Genomic DNA, 6,000 nt, shown 5'->3' with positions numbered 1-6,000 from the left:
AATATCAGAAGGTGTGGGAGTTCAGAAAGTAGGAACTCTCTCCACAAGTTAGACTCTATAGATCTTGGGTTTTTACCCACTATGCATCAACACAAGCAGTGTGATCAAGGTAAGTGACACACAGAATAGTAGGAGATAGGTTGCATATCTCTTGGATTCTACCAATTGCCTCTTCACTTAGGAGGTCTTTGTATATGTACAAGGACAAATTGTAAACAGTCACAAACATTGCCTCTTAAGGAGGACTTCAGACAGGTGCCTGGCCAAGTAACAGGCCAGGTCTTCCAGACTACATGAAGATAAGAAATTATACCTCAATGTAAATTGCTATTTAAGCAAAGCAAAGCAAAGTTCACAAGGAACTATAAGCAACTAAGGGTACCTGAAATCAGTCAGACAACATCAGTATACAAGTCCAAAGTTAAATCAAAATGAGATAGAAGTCAACAGTCAACACAATCAGTTAAATATGCAATGTACAAGGCTCAAAGCATGTGAGCCAAGTAACCTACAAAACAAACAAGTTAATCAATGATAATCAACCAAGCTTAATCAATTTGCATTGATCTCTTTGGGTATTTGTTGCTTAACCTGAAACAACAAACTTAAACATGAGCAACATGACCACTAGGACAAGCCTAGGGTCAAAAGGGGATGAGAAAGTCAAAACAGCAAGTGACAAATGTCCAACATCAAGTTCAAACAATCAAGAAACAAACTCAATTGGTTCCATGTTCATATCATTCATCATTATGATTTCATAAGCAAATTAGGTCAAAGCATGGCATATGGAAGCTCATAGAAGTCAACAGCAAGACTCAACTCAAAACCAATCATAAACATTCCAAAAAAACATCAAATAAATCATGATCAAACATAATCCATATCATGGTAAGCATATCAAATTTCAGCTCATTTGGACAAGGGGAAGTTGGTCAATGAAAATCAGAAAGGCAAGGCAAGTTCAAACATGCTCAAAGAAGTCAACCAAACATGCACCAACTTCAATAAATCATAAATCAGTGACAACATATGAGAAATGAATGGGACTAAAACCATGATAAACCTTAAGATGTCTACTAATCACATGTCAAATTTCATGTCCATCCAATAATGTATGAGAATTTCACAAAACATATGGCATCAAGTGTCACAAAAGTCAACATTTTGGTCAAACAGGGGAGAAAATTCCAAACAATTAGGAAATGCCATCAATAATTCCATAAAAAATCACATGTAAACTAGACATCCACAAGTATGTTCATGCAAAAAATCAGACCAAATTGAGTTCATTAGGCAAGGTAATTAAAATCAAGAAGTTGGACATCAATGGTGTGACACAAATTGTCACACCCTAATTCAAAAAATCATAACTTACAAACCAGCAATGATAAATTCACAAACTCTAGACCAAAATCACCATGAATGTGTCTAGTTTAAGCACAAAAAATTTCAAAGGCATTGGATAATGTATCATCATTTCACAATTGATTTGGTAAGACATGCACAAAATGGACACATATGACAAACCCTAGCATATTTTAAAACCCCTACATGCAAAAAATCTGGAAAAGTCATGATAAAAAACAAGAGATCATGTAGAGCATTTTGCAAAAAGTCCCATGAATTTTGGATAGATAATGAGTGCTCTATGATTTTTGTAAGTTGGCCATGGCAAATGAAATAAAATTGCAAAAATAATATGAATTAACTAAATAATAAAACGAAAATGGCAAAGTGGTAAATATCTCGTCCCTTAAGTGAAACGCTGCGTTTCACTTAAGGGAATGAAGCAATCTGATTGGCCATGGCTTAATGGAACAGTGCTTCCATGCACAGCAACACACAAACGCGACTGAACAAAAAATATGGGCCAGGTTTAGGGTTTGTTCGTGCTACAGTGACACGATCATCCATGGTGAAGAACAAAAATCCCAGAAATGAGAATTAACCATACTAAACAACTCATCTAATCATGTACCAGCACAATCCAACCTTAATTTCTATCAAATCGTGCTACACAGTATGAATCATTCAAAAACAAATTTGACTATCAAACTTTAGATCCATGTAACTCACTCATTATGCAACCATTTTACACGATTTAAGTTTCATTGTAACCAGCAAAGCAAGCTCTACACAAAGCATAGCAACATTTTGAGAATGGAGGGATTCGAAAATTTACCAAATTGGAAGCACAGTGATGATTCAGATATTGTTTGGCTGTATGCACTCAAAACAGATGCTCCTAGTGGTTCCAAATGATGAATGGATGAAGGGTTTTGGCTCAGCAATGTTGGAAATAGCTCAAATCGAAGGCTGCCATGGATGGAGCTTGGAAGTAACAGTGCGGTTCCCTTGCTTACAGTTGAGAAATAATGCTCACAAATGCTTCCACAATGATGGTGGATTATGAAACAACCAAACCTAGCTCGTGTTCTTTGAATATTTTTCAGAAAAGTTTCAAAATGAAGAAATGAGAATTTGAGAGAAATTGATATTTTGATCTGGTTTTTGTGAAAGTGGCTAGGGCTTCTGCAGATTGGAAAATGGAATATATATGTCTGTTTAGCATTGTTAATCATGATTAATTGAAATGGTAATTGGAAATTTGGTTAATGAGGTGTTTTTGCCATTTTGCTAAAATCCAAGCCAAATTACATGGGGTGTATGAATGTGCACGAATTTGGGCTTTGGGAAATCTCTAAATGTGATTTCAGAACCATTCCAATTGGCACAAAGTGTTGAAAATGCTTGAATTGAAAGTCCATTTTTTCACTTCACTTAATTTAATTCATGCTACTTTGAAAATGGCCATTTTGATTGGTAAACTTTTGATGAATTGTGATGACAAATTTGGAAAGAGGGCATCAAATATGACTTGTAGCAAAAAACCCCACCCAATTTGGCCAAAGGGTTTGGAAGATATGCCACTTTGAAGTTCAAAAATTTCTGAAAATGATTTGATCATAACTTGCCAACCATACATGGGAATTGGGTGTTCTTGGACTTTTTGGAAACGCAAGAACAAGATCTTCAACTTTCATGTTGGGCAAAAAATCATTTGAAGCTTGTATGATGATGTAAAGTTGAGGAGAAAAACTTTCTATTTTTGGCAAATTCCAATTACAGGTCAACTTTCTATTTTTGGAAATTTCTTGTTTGACTTCAAATTCTTCAATGTGGATGCTTGACATGTTATATGAGGCTTATATGGACATGAATGAGGCCTCTCAGACCAATTCCCACCATCCAATTACTGATTAAATGCACAGTTGACCAACAGTTGACTTTCTAGGGTTTCTGGTAGACTGCACACTGACTGATGACTTCTGAGCATCCAATCCTTGACCAAAACACTTCAAAAGGACCCCTAGGTCATGTGAACATGTTGGACCAACCCTAGGGCCTTGCCTCCTTGGAAATTGTACTTGCTTGCTTGACTGACTGATCTCCTGACCAGTTTGACCTAATTCTGCTGAATGGCTTGCACTTGGGCAAAAGGGACAATGCAATGTTATGCAGTGGACCATGTTAATGCTATGACCTAATATGATAATGTATGTACAAAAGGTAGGTGCAAATTTAAGGTGCTACAGCTGCCCCTATTCAATCAGCTGGGAACCCGAACGGATGATAGCAACGGCTGTCAGACTTTCAGGGTAAACAGGGATTAAATACCAAAGAACCGTAGAAATTTGCACCCTGATGGATATGATACAAGAAGAACCACGTCATTTACCGATGACGACTGCAAGACAAACTTCAAGAAAGCAAAACCATTTACCGATGGTTGGATACTGGAAACTTGATATTTACCGATATCAACTTCAGCGAGACCATTTACCGATGGCTGCTCCAACTGGGGATTCGATATTTACCGATATCGAAGAAAACAGAGCCATTTACCGATGGCGGATGAAACTGGGCATTCGATATTTACCGATATCGAAGCAAACGGGACCATTTACCGATGGCGTCTCCACTTGGGGAGGAACAAAATATATTTGTAACGGAATCAGACAAGACGTTTACCGACGACTCTTGGGGATTTTGATTTTATTAACAAGAAAGTAACACACGACCAGACATTTACCGATGACTGGGATGAGACTCGACGTTTACCGACATCGAAAGATGATGTTTACCGACATCCAAAAATGACCTGACATTTACCGATGACTGGGAAAAATTTACTGGGAAGAGAAAAACAAATACTCGCAACCGGAAACCAGATAGGACATTTACCGATGACTCTACTGGGGATCTCTAGCTGGGGATTATCAGACATTTACCGATGACTGAGGAAACTCGACGTTTACCGACATCGAAAGATGATGTTTACTGACATCAAATAAAGACGACCAGACATTTACCGATGACTGGGGTGAGACTCGATGTTTACCGACACCGAAACAATGGTGTTTACCGACACCAAAAAAAATGATGACCAGACATTTACTGATGACTGGGGTGAGACTTGATGTTTACCGACACCGAAACAATGGTGTTTACCGACACCAAAAAATGACCAGACATTTACTGATGACTGGAGAGAAAACTCGATGTTTACCGACACCGAAACAATGGTGTTTACCGACACCAAAAAATGACCAGACATTTACTGATGACTGGAGAGAAAACTCGATGTTTACCGACACCGAAACAATGGTGTTTACCGACACCGAAACAATGAACACACGCGGGTGCTGATATGACGCTTACTGGTATCACAAGAACGACATCTTAAGCATGCCAAGGCACGGCTGATCACTTGCTGAGGAGGGGGTCTCACTGGGGAGAAACAAACTTTCTGTCACCAACGGGTGAGGAAATAAACCTCTGTGGGCATATCAATCCTGAATGCTGTCAAAGCAACTGTAGCAGACGTGTTGTGCTGATGTTGAACAAAAATGATCCGCCTCTGCCGGGGATACAGTCTGGTAGGTTTCGAACACATGAATGCATATGTTTGAATTTTTCTATGGCGTAATGCTCCATATATGAATGGAAATGCTACGCCGTTTTGAGGATGCAATGATCACTACATGCAAAATGCAAATGAACCCTGGCTATGGAGCCAAAATGATCAGACACTCCAACTCTGCGGGGAGACTCTGACTGAGGAACACTCTGCGGGGAGAGCCTCGACTTCTCACTCATGCTGGAGAAACAAAACTGTTGCCGGGGAAAAGATAAACTCCGCTGGGGAACATCCTTCACGGGACCCAACCCATTCGGGGACTCCACTTGGGAAGCAACCAATACTCCGCGGGGGATCAGACCAGGCGACTCCTTGGGGATAATACTCGACGGGAGTAACAAGACGACTTTACTGGGGAGTGATAAAGCGGCTTCACTGGGGAAGACTCAACCAAGCCTCAGGTAGGATAAACTCTGCTTTGGGGAATATCTGTTACTCCACCGGGGACGACCCACGCAATCCACAGGTAGAATAGATTCAAGCTGGGGATGCACATATCACACTGATACTGAAACCCGTCCATCCCAACGGTAGGATGAACTCTGCGGGAGAAATATTTCATGAAATCCTCTCTACTCGGGGACGACCTAACCAATCCATAGCTAGGAGAAAAGCTTTGTTCTGGGAAATAACTGCTGGAGAATGCTCACAGGTGACGACCTGCAAAAATGGAACAACAGATGCCCCCAGGGGATACATGGACAAGATACGCTCAAGTGTCCTCAACATTCAAAATGATTTTCAAATGTTTTAATCTTTTGCACGTTATTGTTTAGCCTTCATGTTTTTATATGCAATGTTTATCAAAAATTCGGACGTTTTTGCAAACAAAACAGTAAAAGTAAAAACAAGAGAGCAATTTATTTGAATAACGACTTTTATTGATTGAAAATGTGCCTGAAGAGGCAAATACATTGGGAAGCAATTCCTAGGAAGAGGTAATTGCGCACAAAAGGAAAATAAACTATCCTAATGGCAATGTGAACACGGCATCCATTGTTTCCCAATTCTGTTAT

The sequence above is a fragment of the Lathyrus oleraceus genome, chromosome 5 (assembly GCF_024323335.1).
Source record: "Lathyrus oleraceus cultivar Zhongwan6 chromosome 5, CAAS_Psat_ZW6_1.0, whole genome shotgun sequence".
In the NCBI taxonomy this organism is placed as follows: domain Eukaryota; kingdom Viridiplantae; phylum Streptophyta; class Magnoliopsida; order Fabales; family Fabaceae; genus Lathyrus; species Lathyrus oleraceus.
This window is presented reverse-complemented; position numbering follows the sequence as displayed.